The sequence below is a fragment of the Benincasa hispida genome, chromosome 3, assembly GCF_027475165.1.
Source record: "Benincasa hispida cultivar pf3 chromosome 3, pf3_genome.v1.1, whole genome shotgun sequence".
Lineage (NCBI taxonomy): Eukaryota > Viridiplantae > Streptophyta > Magnoliopsida > Cucurbitales > Cucurbitaceae > Benincasa > Benincasa hispida.
In genome coordinates, this window is record NC_143480.1 from 27,719,466 (window position 1) to 27,741,520 (window position 22,055).

Below are 22,055 nucleotides of genomic sequence, written 5' to 3' on the forward strand. Positions count from 1 at the left end.
AGTTTAAAAGCTTTGTTGATTTCCCTCCATCTTCAATTTCAGAGGCTTCTTCAATGTCCATCTACAAATTCGAAGGCTTCGTTGATGCTCCTCTATCTTCAAGTGCAGAGGCACCATCGATGCTTTTCCATCTTCAAGTTTAGAGGTCTCATTGATGCTCCATCTTCATGCTCAAGTTTGGAGGCTTTGCAATGCCATCTTCATGCTCAAAGTCGAAAAGTCAAACCTACTGTCAAAGATTCATTGGTGCTTCATCAAACTCAAATGCAGAGCATTCGCCGATGCTTCGTCAAACTTAATTGCGAAGGATTTGTTGATACTTCAAGCTCAAGTACAGAGGATTCATCGATGCTTCGTCAAGCTCAAAGTCGGAGGATTTGCCAATATTTCAAACTTAACTGCAAAGGATTCATCAAGTTTTTAAGCTCAAGTGCAAAGTATTGGCCAACGCTTTGTCAAGCTCAGATGTCGATAATTCATTGATGCTTCGTCAAACTCAAATGTGAAGGATTCATCGATACTTCAAGGTCAAGTGTAGAGGATTCGTCAATGCTTCGTAAAACTTAATTGCGAAGGATTCGTCAATACTTCAAGCTCAAGTGCAAAGGATTGACCAATGCTTTATCAAACTCAGATGTCGATGATTCATCGATGCTTCATCAAACTCAAATGCAGAGTATTCGCCGATGTTTCGTCAAACTCAAGCGCGAAGTTTTCGTCGATGCTCCTCCATCTTTAAGTTCAAAGGCTTCGTCGATGCTTCTCCATCTTCAAGTTCAGAGGCTTCATCGATGCTCCTCCATCTTCAAGTTCAGAGGCTCTGCTGATGCTTTTCCATCTTCAAGTTCAGAGGCTCCGCTGATGCTCCTCCATCTTCAAGTTCAGAGGCTCCACTGATGCTCCTTCATCTTCAAGTTCAAAGGCTCCATTGATGCTCTTCCATCTTCAAGTTCAAGATTGGCGTACATGGACATCTTCCATCTTCAAGATCAAGATCCGCGTGCATGGCTCCGCTTCCATCTTAAAATTCAAGATCGACGTGCATGGCTCCGCTTCCATCTTTAAGTTTAAGATCAATGTGCATGGCTCTGCTTCCATCTTCAAGTTCAAGGTCAATGTATCTAACTCCGCTCCATCTTCAAGTTCAAGGTTAGTGTGCATGGCTCCGCTCCATCTTCAAGTTCATGGTTGGTGAGCATGGCTCGACTCCATCTTCAATGTCTCCATCTACGAAGTCATGACGTGGCTTCACTTCATCTCCAAGTTGATGGCATGGCTTCACTTCATCTCCAAGTTGATGGCGCGACATCGCCTCATCTCCAAGCTGATGGCGCGGCTTCGCTTCATCTCCAAGCTGATGGCGCGACTTCGCTTCATCTCCAAGCTGATGGCGCAGCTTCGCTTCATCTCCAAGCTGATGGCGCGGCTTCGCTTCATCTCCAAGCTGATGGCGCGGCTTCGCTTCATCTCCAAACTGATGGCGCGGCTTCGCTTCATCTCCATCGTTTGGCTCACTTCATCTCACTTCATCTCTATAGTATGGCGTGGCTTGCTTTATCTCTCAAAGTATGGTGTGGCTCACTTCAACTCTCAAAGTAGAGTGTGGCTCACTTCAACTCTCAAAGTATGGTGTGGCTCGCTTCAACACTCAAAGTATGGTGTGGCTCGCTTCAACACTGAAAGTATGGCGTGGCTCGCTTCAACTCTCAAAGTATGGCGTGGCTCGCTTCATCTCTCAAAGTATGGCGTGGGGCTTCACTTCATCTTCACAACTCAAATGCGGTTTCGCTTCATCTTCACAACTCAAGTGCGGCTTCGCTTCATCTTCACAACTCAAGTGCGGCTTCGCTTCATCTTCACATTCAAGTGTGGCTTCGCTTAAGTTTGGTACATTCCACCTCCCTAAAATTCAAGTGCGACATCGCTTCATCACCAAAATTCATGTGAAGCTTCGCTCAAGTTCGTTGCACTCCACCTGTAAAAAAAAAGTGAGGGCAAGTTGTTAAAAAAATGGTGAATTAAAAAAAAATTATGCATAAAAAAAGGAGAGGGCAAATTGCAAAAAGAAAAAATGTTAGATTCAGTTCATTGTTTAAATTTGACTTGTTTCTAAAAGAGAAGAAACAAAAAGTGGGAAAAAAGGTTAAAAAAAAAAGGTAAAAAAAGAAGAAGAAGAAAAACAAAAAATAAAAGAAAAGAAACAAAAATAAAAGAAAAATAAAAGAAAAATAAAAGGGAAAAGAAAAAAAACATGTGAAAAAAATAAAATAAAAGAGAAAAAGAAGAAAATAAAAAAAAAAAGAATGAAGAAAAGAAAAATATGGAAAAAAAAAGTAAAAGAGAAGAAGAAAAAATGAAAGGAAAGAGAACAAAAAATGAAAAAGAATTAAAAAAAAAAAAGGAAAGAAAAGAGTAATATGAAAAAAAAATGTGAAACAAGAACAAAAAAATGAAAGAAAAAAAGTGTAAAAGAAAATTTTGAATAAGAAAAGGAAATTAAGAAGGAAAAAAAAAACTAAAAAAAGTACAAAATGTTTTGTTAAAAGATAAAACCAAACTTTTGATTAAAAAAAAAATCCTAAATCTTTCTTCTTCTTCTACACATCCACCACCCCCTAAAATCACTCACTTCCCACTAAATCTATCTCTACTATGTCATTCCCTCCCAAGCTCATGTCAGCAGGCCCTATCCTTTTCTCAAGCAAATTAAATCCATACGAATCCACACCATCACCATCCGCGATGGGTGGCTTCATCTCTATGGTGCTAGACTACAGTGACGTCGCAAACAATGGTGGTAAAAGAATTTGCAGAAAAAAATATTGAAAGCGAAGAAAAACAAGGAAGAAGAAAGAAAAATTAAGAAAAGAAAAAAAAATTTCATAAAATGACGAAATTAAAAAGGAAAAAAAAAAAAAAAAAGAAGACTTTGTTCAATTCCTCTCTCACACATCATCTCAACACCATGAGAAACCGACGGTAAAAAAAATCTAATAGAAGCAAAAGTCAATGTCGTCGGTGACCACACATCAAGTGCAACGTAATGTCCATGGGTCCCGAAGGAGATGATCAACCACAAAAGCCTTAAAAAAAGGTGAAAAAAGCATACAGAAGAAATTAGAAAAGAAAAAAAAAATAGGATCAGTCACGAGAGAGTGCTCTGTTTTCATCCATTCGACGAAGCAAAACAAGATGCATAAAAAAAAGCTGAAGAAATAATAAAAAGCTCTTGCAGAAGTTTTCAGATACAATGGAGTTGATTCACTCAATGTAAATTCTATGAGGTTTCTAAGTTCAATTTATAGATGAATAATAAAAAATGGTTAAGATTTAAAAGCCAAATTTGGAGAAAAAGTTAATATTTTAGATTGAACTAAACACATAGCATTTGAGAAGATCTAACAAATTTTTGGTTAAATTGATTTTTTTTTTTTCTTTTTGGGATTTATCCAATTTAACAAAAAAAAAAAAAGGTGGTTCATTGTAGGCAAACTTGAAGGCCCATATTCAACTTTACTAAATAATAATAATAATAGTAATAATAATTTAGGCCGGAATAAGATTTGAATCCTTATTTATCCAAATCTCAAGTTCAAAGTCTTAGATTATCCAAACTTCAAATCAAAATTAGTTTAAGATTGTAATTCTATCCAAATCATATTTTGGATTTCAATCTCCGTTAAAATTCAAATGGGCATATTTCAAATTTTATTTCAATTTCTAGTTCTTATCCTTAGATCCGAATCAAATTGTAGGTAAGATCTAAAACTTCTCTCAAATTAAAATTTGGCTATATTCCAAATTTTGTCCACGTCTTGGAGATATATATAGCAAAGCTTTGCATTATGGAATTCAAAGCTTCTACTTCACTAAATGATGACATTTCTATAAATCTATAGAAAATAAATATTTGTTTAATACTATTTTGGCTCTAAACTTTGAACTTCTTCTATTTTGATCCTTCAACTTTGAAAATGTCTATTTCTAGTCCTCACATTTTTTTGGTTGGTTTGGGTCCCCACGGTTAAGTTCTCTGTTATTAACATGACGGAATAGCGAGGTCGACAACACATAGTTCTCGGTTATTAACTTGACGGAAAAGCGAGGTGGTTCAACACGTACTTCCTTCACCTCCCCCTTCATCCTCGTTAGCAATGTTATCCGCATAGCTTTGTCCTCCTCTACTCTCATTCTTTCCAAGGCCAAGTTCTCTCCTTACAACTCCGACCACCATCACAACTCACCGGAGCTCCATCAGTGTTGGATCAACTCCAATTCATCACCCTCAACAGATCTGAATGAGCGAAAGAGGAGGATTAGAAATGTAATCCCAAAATTACCCAAAAAAAAATGAGTAAATATAAGCAGAAAAATGGGCTATAGTTTATTAAACAAGCTGACAACGCTTTTAGACCCACCATAACGATTTCGTCGACTAGAGCAAAGCAAGCCCAACACTGGATTATATGCTTTGTTGAGTTTACAGCGCCAATACCAGAAATATGACAATTTTTTTTTTCTTAAAAAAATCATGATAATATGAGAAGCACTTCCATGATAATACGAGCAATTGTGCAGTAAGCATGGTCACATTAAAAAGTTTATCTCCCAACAAAGTTAGTTCCATAATCTCGTGATCTCTTTCTATATCTCCATTGAGGTCTTGCCACATTAATAGTGATTTAGATGATTTACTTTATTGTATTGATTATTCAAAAATCATAATTCTGGGGCGTACTTTGTGTATAAAAAATGGTACATTGATCCTCTGCTGCAAATGAAGACAAATAGAGATCTCTCCCTATTTCCCATATGATTTCGTGGCTGCATTTCCCTACTCTTCTAAGTTTTCCTTTTATTTTTTTCCTTTAATCATTGAGTGAGAAGCTATGGTGGATGTTGTTCATGGCAATGGTAGAGGAAGCTGAAATAGAGGAATTAGCAAACAAAATTGAATCTGTCGTTCAATGACATGAGTGACATGGATTGAGGAACTAGAAAATGCTAATTGCCGGTGGTAGCAAAAAGTTAGATGTAAGAGGCGATGATTTCCTAAAAGTTCAGGCTTTTCTGTGAAATCACTGGGTTGTAGGCGACTCAAATGGTAAACATGGTGCCTATTTGCCCTAAAATAATTGGTAATCTAATTTTTCGGTTAAGTATAAATAGAGAAGTAATCGGAGCAACTAAAATAAACATTATATAAAAATTTAAGGAACTAAAACAAACATTATGAATATTGAAGGATCAAAATAGAATAAAATTCAAAATTCACGGACTAAAATAATGTTTAAACCAAAAATATTTTATCTAAATTATAAAAAGTATCTATTTTATTTTTTTCAATAAAAACATGTGTGCATTTGCATGTGGTAAAACATTAATATATTTAAAGATACAAAAGACCAAAATAAAATTTTAACAAATATAAAATGAAAATTTCAAGTGATACACGTGTTTTAGGTGAACTTTTTGTTTATAGTTCGTACATTTTGTCTCCATCTTATAGATATATAGATATAAAGGAAAATGCTTAGATGGGTTGCACCGATCTATGGTGCACCCCAACGTACAACTAATTTATTAACACTTATTTTTTTTAACAGTGATTAAAAATTCTTTTTTTATATATATAGAAAAGGGATGTATTAGTAGTACTCTTTATATACATATAGCAAAGCTCTTTGTATTATGGAATTCAAAACTTCGGCTTCCCTCCTCCACATTTCCTCCACATTTCCAGTTCATGAGCTAAACTTTGGATGGCTAATCTCAAACTCAACACCAAAAATGGGTTTGATTTGGATCATTATTATTATCATTCATCTGCTTGCTCTTCCACTCGTCCTTTGGCAATGGCTGCATAGGATTAACAAAACCAAGAAATTACTGCCTCCTGGTCCTAAAGGTTTCCCCATTTTCGGTAGCCTTCATTTGTTAGGAAAGCTTCCTCATAGAGATCTTCACCGCTTGTCTCAAAAATATGGACCCATAATGCACATGAAACTAGGCCTTGTAAACACCATTGTTGTGTCATCCTCTGAAGCCGCAGAGCTGTTTCTGAAAACCCATGATCTTGATTTTGCAAATCGCCCACCTAATGGGGTTTTAAAGCACATGTATTTTGGCCAAAACAGCATCATAGTTGCAAAATATGGGCCTTATTTGCAGAACGTGCGCAAAATGTTAACTCTGGAGTTGCTTAGCAGCCACAAACTCGATTCATTCAAAGCAATGAGAATGGAAGAAGTTGGGCTGTTGATTGAGGAGCTTCGTGAGGCTGCAAAAGGTGGCATGGTTGTAAATCTTTCTTCCAAAGTATATTCTCTCAATGCAAATATGATATGTCTTATGATCTTTGGGAGGAAATTTGAAGATAAAGAAATTGATGAGAGGGGTTTTAAGGGGGATGATACAAGAGACCTTCAAACTACTTGGAGCTTTTAATTTTGGGGACTTACATTCCTTTTATTGAACCTCTTGATCTTGAAGGATTGATCCGACGTGCAAAATCTGTTCGTAAAGTATTTGATAGGTTTCTTGAAAGGATCATAAATGAACATCTTGAATCCAAGAATAATGATACTAAAGACTTTGTAGATGTCATGTTGGACATTATGGGATCTCAACAAACCGACTACCAAATTGATCGAATCCACCATCAAAGTCATCATGCTGGTAAGTAAACATTTTGAATCATTTTGTTAGATGGTGTTTTGTTGGGCTTATATTGTATAAATATAGTTACTCATTGATATCTTGTTTGCTTTTGATTGTCATTTTGATCTTTATTGCGATCCCTTGAGTTAGTTGTTGACTTGTGTTCTCTTATTTTGGTTCAATAAGAGACTTGTTATTTTCAAAGCATTATTTACCTAAAAAAAACTAGCAAGTAGACATCTCTCCCCAAGTAATAATTTTTTCAGAAAAAATGTATTTAGGTTATTATTTCTACTTAACGTAGTTTGATGTTGGGTTAGCCACCTCCCCATTTAAGTTTTTAAGTTTCTTTAATTAAAGTAAGAATTTTAGTTCACTTTTTGTTGTTTAATTAATGAGTTAGCTTCTTTTGTGACTTATAAAATTGTTGGGATGTAAGAAAATGAATGCAAATTTTTTTGTTAAAATTTGCTTGATAATAGGATGTTTTGCTCTGTATGGATTCAAGTTTATTCTTACTGTTGTTGTAGCAGCAGCAGCAACAGCAACAGATGGTTCCATTACAAGATACTTACATGCAGAGCAGAGCTAAAGCTCTTCAAAATGTTGAATCCACCATTCATGAATTGAGCAATATCTTCAACCAGCTGGCAACTCTGGTTTCTGAACATGGAGAGATTGCTATCAGGTTCTACCCTTATGCACCTATTTCAGAATTGCTGATAATATAATTACTTTTTTGTTACAAACAAAGCATGAAATGTATATGGCTACAGTATGTCCATTACATTCAGGTTGATCTTGAACCTTAAAGAGTTTAATGTGCTACACAAGATTGAATGGGTCTAAATATAGCCTTCATTAAAACTGGTTAAGTAGTTAACCTATCATAGCTTCTAGATGTATTAGGTTTATTTACCATATATTTTTTCAGAAACGTATGATTCGATGGTTGTTGTAATTGTGAAACTTGGTTCCATCTAATGATGATTTTTCTAAGGGGTTTCCCTCAAGCATGCTTCTATTAGAAAATTGGCTTGTGAGATTTTACTTCTGTTATTAACTTGCTATGATTTAAATTTTCCATTTTTGTTTTGTATATGCATTTGTGTTTTTCTTTTATAAGAAACGAGAGATGCCATTGAAAGAATACTCAAACAAAGAGAGATATCATTGACAGAGGACTCAAAGAAAGAAAAATCTATAGGCTTTGGGGATGAGGAATCGTGAATCCCCAAGCCTAAAAAGAGGAGTAAAACAAGTTCTCCAACCTAAATTATTGATTTCTGTAAAAGAAAAAAATCTATTTTAAAAAAAGTCAATAAAATAGACAAAAGAGAGTAGCCTGGCAAAGATATTACACTTCTTGTGCTTAGTAATAAATGGGAGGAACAAGCTCCTGACATTACTTATATATTTTGATGCGGAGAAATAGGATGAAAATGTTGGATATTCTTGCTACTTTTTGTTCATTTTTCTTTATGATTGTTAAAACTGGAGCACAAGAGGTGAGGCTTTATTAGTTGTATATTTCAGATGAATGATTTGGTAATCTACCTGTATGGTGTATCAGAATAACCAATGGATCTGGAAACTGGAAAGTATATATAGGCATTCCATCTTAAAACTGAAACTGAAACTTTAAATTTGATTGATGAAAATTACAAGAGAGAGAGAAATAATGTTATAACATTGTCATTGGGTCATGTTTCATGTTTATGCTGAAAGCCTGTACTAATTTCAGCCATTCAAGTCTTATGGTAACGTCTCAACTTATGATTATCTAGGTTGCAACCTCACGGAACTCTACTGAGTGTTTTGCCTTGCAATCCAGCTCTTCTGTTTTCTCTTGGCATGGAAACCAAAGTACTTTTGAGCAGCAACAGTTAGCTGGCAAAAGTTGCAGAGTTTCTAAGGGTAAGGTCTCAAACATTTTATCCATTTATATCTATATCTATATCTATCTATATATATATATATATATATATTTGAATGGATACAATCTTCCGTTGCATATGTTATGCTTACGCCCAAACCTTTATTATTTGTGATCCTTTGAACAACAGTGGTCAGACAAAGATGCCTATAACCAGACACTGCTGAAGCTGGGGGGTCTGTTAAAAAAGAATTATGAAGGGATCCATACTTACCAAGTGGAGAGGGACAGTAAACTCATAATGTTTGTAAAATCATAATCTTTGTATTACTTGTAATTTGTGTTTTCAAGGCCTGAATTATTGTACGCCTTTTAAATTATAATTCTATAGCAGAATTTGCAGATTAAATGTAATAGATTTACAATCCATATATGAATAATATATCATAGCCATAGCGTTCGATGATGATGTATCATATTATACTTTTTTACCGAAAAAATGGATTTGGCAAGGGAACTTTAAAAAATCGACATTAAAGGTAACCGACATTAAAGGGCTTTAATACACTATCTTAATGTCGATTGCCAACTGACATTAAATCCCTTTCATGTCGGTTTAAAACCGACATTAAAGCCCGAATTTCTTATAGTGCACTCGTACCGCATCAGAACCCTCCATCAGACCCTTCTTCTCCTCAACAATAATCTTTACATTTTTCTGCGGCCATTCTGTATTTTTATTCAATTCATTATTTTTCTAAGTTAACGAAATTCTTTGATTCTTTGTATAGGCCAACAAATTTTGTATTGCATTAATTTTTAATTATTTGTATACTTAGATAATATTCAATACAATTGAGTAAATATTCTCTCTATTTGCCTGTGCCTTTTTCTTTATCATCCTTTGTCAACTTTGCGATATTCTTAATCTTTCTTTTTGCGTTATTCATTGCGCTGCCACGATAATATGCATTCACTTAGAAAAATTTACCATACTTTGTAATTTCTAACTAACACTTAGTTAATTCGTAGCTTAGCAATACTCTACCGTTTATCTTTCAAAATTCTGCTCAAACCTTCTTTTTGAAATTTTGTCTAAGTGCTTGTCTATTCTGTCCAAACAACACAATGAGAACCTTGCGCATCTCTAAATTTGGGGGTGGGGAAGGTCTGAGCAGATGAGATCAAGAGTATGCGACCATTAAGAAAAATGCAATGCATTAATTTTTCATCTTAAAAAAAAACATTATGTCAACTCCAATGTCAGCGCAAGGGAAAACTAAAAACATTCCCAAACTGATAAGAGTTAGTTGTGAAAGGAACCTGCTCGTAGTTGGATGTTCGCATGACACCCGTGGGAGAAAGCCAAAACGAAGGTGGGTTTCCAAGAACAATGCAATATGAAAAGAGAAAAATGCAAAAGAAAAATAAAAGAATGCAAGAGACTACTCCTCTGAAATTCATGAGTTAAAGTTGAAATTGGCACACAACCATGGTTGGATGTTCGCATGACACCCGTGGGAACAAGCCAAAACGAAGAGTGTAACCATGACCAACAGTCTCTAAATAAATGAACGCAAAGTTTGACCACCGCATATGGACGCATCAAGTTATTTTGACAAGAAGAGGTAAACATTCTTTTTAAAACTAGAAAAGCATTTTTGAGTAGAAATTTGTAGTATAGAAGAATAAAGTAGGGCTTTGGTATGAATTAGCAAGGATAGAAGGAAATTTCGTTGTTAAGTAATATGCCTAAGTGGAGCATTCGGAGCAACCAATCGACGTAAAAATTTAGGATAGGAATTGAGCATTATTGCCTTAGTCGAAGATATGCTTGAGGACAAGCATATATCTAAATTTGGGGGTGTGATAACTTGTAGAAATACAAGTTATTTATACTGCTTTATTTAGATATTGCGGTTAAAAGAGATGAAAGTTGCGTCAGTTGTAGAGAAATTAGCTAAGAAGTACAAGAATTATAAATTGTCATAAATACACCCACTAACACTATTGTGATGGTATAAAAGAATATTTCAAGTTTGTTTTGCAGGAAATCCAGTCACTGTATGCGCTCATGGCTTAAGAGAGAAAGATTAACGCATCTACATCACATTGCACCCATCACTCAGAAATGAATAGACAATCAACGCAATGACGGCGCATGCGACAATGATCCAGAGCTGAACTTCAATCGCATGCGATAATAAAAACAACAGCACATGCAGGCACACGATCGAAAGATGAAAATGAGCAACGTAATCACGGAGGATTTTGACACATGTACAACTAACCGTTGTGCATCTTTGGTGGATTGATTGCATAACAGAAGGAATATTTATTCCACCATTATCGAAATTTCCATAACAATAAAGTGGGGACTACAAGTCAGAGAATCAAAGCAAATCTATAAATACCCTCAAAGAATTCACCGAAAAGATATACTTGATACGAGGGATAATTGATACGAGGCTATTGAGAGAGAGACTGATCTGAGTGCTGATCGGAAAAGATCCAGAAAGAAAAGAGACAAGGCCGAGAAGTGAGTCTCAGGGCGAATCATTCCAAATCCCCGCCGTGAAGCTCTGTACCTAGATTAACTCTACTGGTTGAGCAAGCCTAAGAAGGAAGCTCATCCTTCCATTCACTCCATCTACGCCGGAAAGCAATCTCTCCATCCAGATCGATGTCAAGACATTGGCACTCTTCTGTATCTGTTTCTAACTCTTATTCATCAATTGTATTTCATCTTCTTAGTTTAAATCATTCACAACCATGTATCAGATGCTTGATTTTATATTGCTTTCTCCACGATGTTTTCTTAATCCCATGGTGATTAATATGAATTAAACAAGTAACTTAATCTGTGCTAAAGAAATAAATATGTTTAGCTAAAGCATGCTAAATGGCATCTTCACCTGCGAGAGTAGAAGTGAAGATGTCCTTCTGATCTGTCGAAAGAAGGTTAGAGAAATGCATTAACTAAAGCAAGAAGTACTTCCAAAGATGGAAGCAACCTTGCGTTCACTACGTTCGTCCCTATTTCACCACAGAGATGTGGGAAACGCGACCGATCACCGAGAGGTGTACGCCAAGGAAAAGCGGAACCGTACTTATATCTTCGACGCAATTAAGGAACTTGCGATGTTTATATTAATTATCCTTTCTCTTTCTGCTTCACACATAAGCCTTGCCACCGCATAATACGATCTTTGTATAATATTCACAGTTAGTCTCAACCTCGGTATCTTGTATCATGTAACCTGTATCTTGTATCAACATAGCTTAGGTTTATTTTATCGCACGTTACTTTTATTGTAATTTACTTTATTATCGCATTTTCATCGCTTATCTTTACTTTACTGCACAATTTACTTTATTGCATGTACAAACCACACTTTTATTGAATTGAAAAACCCCCGGTTGCATATATTACGAACATAACACAATCAACCTAAAACAATCCCTGTGTTCGACCTTGGATCACTCCGAGAAACTTGCGAACTTGTGACAATGCATAGCATACTACAACCATATCGTTAATAACGCATACATCTAAAAGTAGTATCGCATATCATCGCAATCATCCATGCGTTATATGACATAAGATAATAAATTTTATTCATTCATATTCATATTTTTCCACATGCTTAAAATAAAAGCATCAATTTTTATGTCAACAAGCTTAGATTAAATTTTATGCATTACAAGTTTATGGATTAAAATTATGTCAACAAGTTTATGGCATCATCGCAAAATTATGCGTATCAACGGTCGTTATAAATAAAAGTGACTATTTTCATGGTCTAGTCTATATGCAAATTCATTGCATAGGATGCCCCCATTCACATGTCTCTACATGAATGATTTGTGGATCACATCATTTGTATTACCTACAAAATGAGCCGCAGCCAATAGTGTTACCTAGATGAGATACCCAATTTCATCCATATACTTATTAGACCATTTAGGTTATATACTATTAACTTGCTCCTATTTATGTTACCACATAAAGTTAAAGTATTCACACTATAGACATGGATATGTTTATTAGTTTTTCATTATAGGATGCAAAATCAAAACTTTATTGAATAAATTACTCAATAATATTTATTGATAAATAGAATGTTTAACACGAACTGCGAGTTCTAGGACATCCCAGCAATCTCCCACTTGGACTAAAACTCCAGTGAGAACAAATATATACAATACAATGTTGAGAAACATAAAGGGAAAATACAATAAACTAGGGCATCTTTAATACCATAGATATTCTCCCACTTGCCCTAGATTACACTACTTGGAGTCCTAGTTCAATCAGGTGGCCCTCGAACACTTTAGCCAAGAGGGCCTTTATAAATGGATCAGCAAGGTTGTCCTCAGAGGATATCTTTGTGACGATCACATCTCCTCGGTGTACGATCTCTCTGATAAGATGGTACTTTCTCTCAATATTTTTTCCACATTTGTGACTCCTTGGTTCTTTCGAGTTGGCAACAACACCACTATTTGGCAACAACACCAATATTGTCACAATATAGTGTGATAGGTAGGTGCATATCTGGAACTACTTCCAAATCAACCAAGAATTTGTGTAGCCATACTGCTTTTTTAGCTGCTTCACATACAACCACGTATTCTGCTTCCATTGTGGAGTCAATGATACAACTTTGCTTAATGCTTCTCCAAACTATAGCTCCTCCATGGAGAGTGAAAACTGATCCTGAAGTAGATTTCCTTGAATCTTCATCAGTCTGAAAATCAGAATCAGTGTATTCTGTGAGGATCAAATCCTTAGGTTCATACACAAGCATATAGTCCCTCGTTCTCCTTAGATACTTGAGGATGTTTTTTATAGCAGTCCAATGACTGTGTTTTGGATTGGATCGAAATCTGCTAACGATTCCAACTGCAAAGAATATGTCAGGGCGTGTACATAACATTACGTACATCAAACTCCCAACTGTAGATGCGTATGGAATTCTTGTCATTTTCTCAACATCTTGAGGTGTCTTAGGACACTGTTCCTTTTACAAATGAATTCAATGTCTAAAAGGTAACATACCTCTTTTAGAATTTTACATATTATATTTTGACAACATCTTGCCAATATAAGATGTCCGAGATAGTGCTAGAGTTCTATTCTTTCGATTCCAAAAGATCGTTATTCCTAGAACGTATTGAGCATCACCCAAATCTTCCATTTGGAATTGTGTTGCTAACCATCTCTTTACGTCAGCAAGGAAAGTGGTCTCATTCCCAATGAGCAAGATGTCATCAACATAAAGAACTAAGAATGCTACAGTCTTGTTGGCTATCTTCTTGTATACATAAGGTTCGTCAACATTCTATTCAAAGCCATAAGAATTTATCGCAGTGTCAAACCTTATATTCCAGGATATTCATGTTTGTTTCAATCTATAAATGGATTGTTTAAGCTTACAGACTTTCTATTCCTGTCCTTTTTCGATGAAACCTTCTGGTTGAGATATAAAAATACTTTCATCAAGATAGTCGTATAGAAAAGCTGTCTTGACATGCATTTGCCATATTTCATAGTCATAATATGTGGCAATGGAAAGAAGTATTCTTATTGACTTTATCATGGCAACAGGAGAAAAAGTTTCTTCACAATCAACTCCATCTCTTTGGGTAAAAACTTTTGCCACGAGTTTGGCTTTATAGGTTTTCACCTTGCCAGTTTGATCTCGTTTCCTCTTGTAGATCCATTTGCAACCTATAAGTGTAACCCCATGTGGTTCTCTACAAGTTTCTAGATAGAGTTGAAGTATATAGACTCCATTTAAACGTCCATGGCTTTTATCCACTATTCCCTGTCAACATCTCCCATTGCCTTTTTAAAAGTTAATGGATCTTCTAAACCATCATCCTGTATGATGTTTTAAGCATCTGTTAAGCCCATATAGTATTCAGGTTGTTGAATAACCCTCCCACTACATCGAGGCATCCTCAACTCTTAGGATGGACGTGACGGGTCAACAACAGTTGTTGATGGACCAGCTTGATCAACATCTCTTGTTGATATTTCTGTATCATATTTGGTTATTTCTTGCAATATTAGTTTACTATGAGGTAGATGCTTTTTTATATGATCTTCTTCCAAGAATGTAGCTTTTTTTATACAAATACTTTGTCTTCTTGGGGATCATAGAACAATCTTCCTTTTGTTTCTTTGGGGTATCCTACAAAAAGGCGTAATTTCGAACATGTTTCCAATTTCTTAGGATTATGTACCAACACGTGTGCTGGACAACCCCAGATACGGAAATGACGTAAACTAGTTTTTGTCCTTTCCATAATTCATACGGCGTTTCTAAAATACTTTTTGAAGGAACAACGTTTAGAATAAATTCTGCAGTTTGTACTGCATAACCCCAAAAGGATTGAGGTAACTGAGCATAACTCATCATTGATCGGACCATGTTTAACAATGTTCGATTTCTCCTTTTTGTCATTTTTTCCTCAAGACATGATTCACATGGAGGTATTAAACTATCTTCTAATTGATTTAAATGACTGCTTTTTACCAATCTCTCAATCCTGTTGAGATTAATGTGACCAAGTTTGAGGTGCCAAAGATAGGTATTAGGAGAAATTTTCCGTTTCTTATTTGAGTCTTAGCCGTTTTAAACATCTCTATATTTAGAATGACTTCCACTTTAGTTGGTTTTAATATGTACAAGTTATTTTCGTGTCTTGCAGAACAAATATGAACACCTCTTGAATAAACAAACACTTCATTATATTCAAAAGATATTATGTACATATTTTCTAGTAGACAGAAAATGGATATTAAGTTTTTTTTCATCTTAGGTACATAATATACATTCCTAATTAAGATAAAAGACTCTCCAAAAAACAGCTTGACATCTCCCACTACATGAGCTGAAATGACTTCACCTGTTCCCACTTTGAAAGTTATTTCTTATTCAGAAAGTTCACTCCAAGAACTAGTTTCCTGTAGAAAAGTGTAAACATGATTAGCAGTGCCTGAATCCAATATCCAGGTATGGTGAGTATTCTCAACTAGACATGTTTCAACTACTAGTAAATCAGATTTACCTTCTTTTTCCTTCTCCACTTTCTTTTCAGCCAAATACTTTGGGCAGTTATGCTTTCAGTGCCCATCTTCTCCACAATGGAAACATTTTCCTTTGGGAGTTTTGTTTTTTTTCTTAGCAGTGATTTTCTTTTTTCCCTTTTCCTTTCTTCTTCATTTGTATGGATTTATCTTTTAAAGAAGAAGGAACAAACTTTTTGTTATCAGTGGGTCTAGTTCCAAACGTTGACCCCTTAAAAAACTTCTTAGGTTTAGAAATAACATTTATTTCTTTCTCCTTCAGTTTCATCATAGACTGATATGTCTGTAACTCGTTCAACAATGTGGTCAGATTATAAGTAATTTTGTTTATAACAACATTGATTCTGAATGGCAGATAATTCTCCTGGAGAGATTCCAATATTATACTTACTTGACTTGTTTCATCTATCATCGCCCTATGAGCCTCAACAACATTAAAATGGACCATCATATCGAGAACATGTTCTCTAACGTTGGTTCCATCTTTCATGCGAGTAACATAGATATACTTAATGGTTTCATGTCGAACAGAGGATGACGGTTGCCCGAACATCTCCTGAAGCGACACCATTATCTCGTGGGCGATGGGTATTACTGCATGTTTCTTATTAAGTACATTAGATATACTTGTTAAGATATAGGCCCGAGCTTTCTCATTAACCCTTACCCATCGATCATAGATATCCCAAACATTTCAGTTCGCTGTTGTACTGGGAACCGGAGGACATTCCTTCGTTAACACAAACCTCAAATCATCCACAACTAACATTGTATTGATGTTGGATTTCCAGTTTCAATATCCTTCACCGTTAAATTTATCGAAAGCTATCAATTATATAATTGAATTGGACATTACTGAAACATTTTAAACAAATTCTATTAAACAATTATGCATCTAAATCAAATTTTAGCAAAAGAATAAAGTACCCAATAAATCTTTATCTATTTGCAACGATACTTTAGTGATTTAGAACAATTGTTATCGAGGGGCAATCAAGAATTCCTTCACTGAAGCAAGACAATTCTTGACCAAATACTATATCAGAATAACTCTTTACTCCTATAGTTCTTTTCATTATCGTTTTCAGTCAAGATCTTTACTAAAATTAGTAATTCTTGTAAGTGTAACCTGCCATTTTCAGAATTTTATAGAACGGTATGAATATGCCCCCGAGATTGAAGACAATACCCAAGACGGAACTATAAGACTCTATTCATTTACTAAAGCCTAGGTTGTTCCGAATTGTATGCTACAACCCTCCGAGCAGATCGCCGTGGTTAACGACCAGCTAGTGCTGCCTAAAAACGACAACAGGTGCAACATAAGTATCTCATAGTTCAAACTAATGGAGGAGACCATAGGACAATGTTGGCACATTTTCTTCACCCACTTACTATGAACTACTTCCCTCATTAACCTTGTTATTGGCCCATGCAAACACTTTCCGAATGGAGAAGTCGTGGTAAAAGCGACACGAAACCGAACATGGATCTCACATTGTGAACTCTTGAGGACGTGATCACTAATAACTATATATCAAATATATTGTTAATCTCCCATTGAAGTGTTTTATATGTTTGGGTATCTATTTACTTAGGTACAAAATGACTAAATTTAAACAACCTAAGGCTATATCATTTTTATCCAAGTATAATAATTATATTTGGATATTTCCCTACGATGTCTAAGTGTTTAAACCAGTTTTAAACCTTACATCGTTCACGAGGCTCATAAAATCAGTTAACAATACTCAATCTTTCGGTCATAATCCCCAAGTAGGAGGTGTTCCATAAACCGTCAACTTAAGTACCCCCAGCCTTCGACAGGTTTATGAACCGATTTGAGTTTGTAACCAAATTTTATAAGGAAACAATCTATTTTAACGATTAAAACTAGTTGTTAACCTAAGTGAGTATGTAGTTTTTCTTCGTTATGGATTTTAAACGTCTAACCCAATTTTATAACAGCTTACAAAATTTTAGACATGCTAAACATCTACAACATACAACAAATGCATTCATATCTAACATATCAATTGTATTAAATAAAAGAAACCCTAATATGCATACTATATATTATAACATTTTATAACATACTTTCAATGCATGTAACATGCTTCCTACGGTGGAGTTTTAAATCTACATGGCATATTATATCTATATACATGATTTATCTAATTATTATATACATTATATGCATAAACAATTAAACACAAACTGATATAGTTTTAGTTTTGGCATAAACAAACAAATAAATGCCTAATTATTACCAAAAAACTTCAAAACCACTTTTGAACCGCTTGAACCGCTCCAAACTAAACCCAAACCATTTGAACCAGACCAAAAAAGTCTGAACCGAACCAGCAAAGTCTGAACCAAACCAACTAAAAACCTTTTGAGGCTTAACCGAAAAGGACCTTGAGAAAAAATCGGTCAAATCGCCTACTCTCGCTCCATGCTCGAAATCTCGCTAAGGCTCATCGTCAAGCATTGACCACTATTGTCTAGTGCGATCATATCGTCGTGTAGCACCATCGCATTGCGCCTTCCAACTATCGTGCATCATCATTGTCTAGTGCCAGACAAAGCTACACGATCGCCTAGCGTCTGCCAATTATCGTTTATCCATCATCTAGCACCGGACAAAGCTACACGATCGTTTAATGCTATCGTATAGCGAATGAAAAAGCTACACGATCGTATAGTGCTATCGTATAGCGCTGGACAAAGCTACATGATCGTGTAGTGCTATCGTATAGCGTCAGACAAAGCTACACGATCATTTACCGTTTATACCTCAACGATGATATTTGAGCAGAAGCTGAAAAACTAGAATCTGCAGCTCGACCTTCTTCACTTTTTTCTTCAATTACATCTTAATTTCAACTCTAATGACTCCAAATAAATTACAGACTCTTGAGAACACATATAAGCTCATGAATCAATAGCTAATTACAAATTTAATCAAGAAATCAAAGGGAAATTAAATGCCAAAACTCAGAAAACCATATAAGTGCACCATGTTCATATAACTCATGAAAAACACCCACCACATCAAAATTAAACCAAATTGAGTGCTTAAATGATGCTCTGATACCAATTATAAGAGTATATAAGCATGCAGTGGAAGCAACAAGGATCAATAAGCATTCTAATTCATTAATTACAGCAATAACTAAAGTATGCTCATCTAACACAAGAGGATGTGAAGCCATTCCTTTGTAGAACTCCTCGAAGTCTTGATTCTCAGCTGTAATTTTCTCCGAAATTTGCTGTGAACCACCTCAAAATATTCCCCATCATACTCTTGGAGCTTTAGAAATGAGTTGTAGGACTCAAAAACAACTTGAACGAAAGGAAACTTGGAGAGAAGCTCACTGCTACAACCCACTTGAAGAACAATTTCTTTAGCCTGAATTTTTCTATAAAAACTCTTTAAATACAGGATTTCAAAAAATCAATTTGATTGCATGTTTACTCTAACATGAACAATGTGGCACCACACCCTCTCCTGGTTCGAGAGGGGTTAGGTTATAGTTGGATTATAACTTATTATTCATTAGAGGGGTTAGTGGTACTTAAAGAGTTAGATATAACTATAAGGGTAAAATGATAATTTTGGCCTATCTGTATTTACGAGCAATTTGTGAAGGGTCGATGCACTTTTGATTGTTTATACCAATGGACACAAAAATATATATGTAGTGCGAAGAGTGCAACTATCGGTCTTTAGTGAAGTGAACGACGGTTAATGAAAGTTTATTAATTTAATCAAAGAGTTTGATTAATAAATCGAGTATCATTGGAGCTTCAAACTATAGGTCCATAAAGCACCATCGTTAGCTCATTTGGGATAAGTGAGAATTGAATTAATTTGGATTAATTTTAATTGTTCAAATTAATAAAGGGAATTTATTATATAGATATAATTATGAGATATAATATAAAAGTTTATTTGAGAGAAAAATAATTATTTGAATGTATTCAAATATTAATATGAATTTGATCCATATTAAATATTATTGACTAAATGAGAGAATGTGTTTTGTTTATTGATGACATGCAGAAATACATGTCATCTTAGGCCTTTTATTTAGAATTATGAGGGCTGTTAAACAGAATATGCGGCAATTATGTTAGGAATTCATGAGAAAATGAGTTTGCGGTGTTCAACATTGAGAATCTCGGCTAACCCACTATTATGCGTATTATGCGTTCAATTGTCTATTTTTGTAGTAACGCAAAAAGTGAACGCAAATGCGGAAGCCAAGCTATCACATAGACGACCACATGTAGAGAAACTCTCCATCGCAAACGTGAACGCATACGATCAGCGCATGGGTATTGCGGTAATCAGCCACATGCGTCCATCGCATAGGAGTTGCGATCATCAAGTGATTGCGGTCATCGTGTAGAAGTTGCAGTAATCAAGTGAATTCGGTCATTTCAAGATTACGGCTACACGATAATGCATAATAGTAGGATGACCGCAAGGTTGGTGGAACGGACGCATCAACGCATATCTCGGGAAAATCAAAAGATGATGTTGACATTTTACCTACCATGTCATTAGTAGCAGAGACTCAGAAAAGTACTAACACACCACGAACGTCAGAATCAGAGCAGTCCATTATTGCTGTTGGCGATACAGCTCTATAAATAGAAGCCGATGAGCAGAATTTCAGATAATCCAGGGTTTTTCGCATGAGGCTCGCCTTAGGGCAGATCCTTGTGATCCAGACTAACGCGAGAGTTAAATCTTGAGAGACGACTGGAGCCTTCGCCGGAGTTAAATCTTGAAAGAGTCAGCTCCACCGCCCATCCATGGCACCACCGATAGCCTTGACACACATCTGCTGGAAGCAAGACATTTCTTCCAGCTGGTCCTTTCATTTTCTCTTCTTTTCCTATATTGTATTGTATTACATTTTGGAATAAGAAATTAATACATTGTGTGTTCAATGCATTTCTTTGTTTCCTTCGATTCCACCTCCATCTTTCTTTACTTAGCATCCTTAACTTTCATTGCATCACTTAGTGAGATTGCTAGAGTATCACATACTTAGTCATGCGGATTAGAGATATAAAGCATGTAGTAAACCACTGGGAGGTGTGCGTTGTGCAAGTGTGTGAGAAAACCTTATTTGTTTAGTGTAAAGCTGTAGCAACACCTGCCTATAGGTGGACGCAATGCTTGTCTATGAGTAAAGTCAGCAACAACCAACTGCCCAGGAAGGTAAGTGGTTGGTCGCATTAAGCAATGTAAGTGTGTATAAACTAGAAATAGGAATAATCTTACGTCAACCAGGCTTTTGCGGTTACCTTGTCTTATGTATGTGTCCATCACAAATTTAGAGCTACTCGGGAAAGAGTCTAAAGAAAGAACCTAAGACTTGGGAGAGCTAGGTTAGAATCGATGCTCGGGAGAGCTAGATTAAGATTGCATAAGCAAGAATGGAGACTTAGGAATAAGATCCGTTTGCTAATACAAATCACGTGCATTTGTGGCGGGCGTGTACGGCATGAACGCATCAGCTTGCATTGGCTGAGGTTGCCCTTGCGATCACTCTTAAGGGTTGCGATGAAGATATCCCCATATTTTATCTATTTTCCATGAATTTACTACGCGTCAATAGTTGTCGTGTCTCTACCTCTCTTTCATACTTCTCATTGCCTTGTCTATTAGTTAGGAGTATGAATAGTTGTAGCATAAACCTTCCCATCATTCTTTAATTCAATCGCCGCATACACATCACCGCATACATCTAGTTACAAGTCCTTGAGTTCAACCTCGGATCACCCGAGAAACTTGCGTTCGCGTTATACTTGGCGTGAGTGCAAGAAAACTTGTGACAGGAATGCATGGTCATCGCATACATTTGTTAACGCATATTGTATGTCTAACGCATGACCACCGATGTATGATAATCAATGCATACATTAAGAACATGCATCGTATATTGCGTTCACTTAATTTTAGTCATCAAGTCTTTGACAGCTAATTTTTCGTCACCAAGTTTTTGGCACCGTTGCCGTGGACTTGGCAGCTAATTATTTGTTGAGTTTTGTGCCTCTACAGGCAACCTTTTTATCTTGGGAGTATTGCAGCTTGTATGACCAAGTTGCAACCAATATTGAAGTGTAGGCGATGTGCCAAAAGCCAATATTGACCCCAAGGTAGAAAGGCAATCAGTCGCATGAGCTGAAGGCAGTTCTAAGCACATGGTGGCGAACATGCACCCAACAATTGCCAAAAATTCCAATGGTCAAAGCATCTTGACCTAAGTAGTTGAGAGCAATCTCTTGCATGGGAGACCCCTTACAGTGACAACACTCCAATTTCTCTAGGGACATCTTCTACTCTATCTTTACCGTGCTTCCTTAGTTTAGTTTATTTTTATTTTTATTTTTATTTTGGAT

General features: G+C 35.8%; 1 pseudogene; it reads left to right on the forward strand.

The window, feature by feature from the left end:
• The first annotated feature begins 5,790 nt into the window (after window positions 1-5,790).
• On the forward strand, window positions 5,791-7,391 carry LOC120073507 (cytochrome P450 71AU50 pseudogene; annotated as a pseudogene).
• Window positions 7,392-22,055: the final 14,664 nt, after the last annotated feature.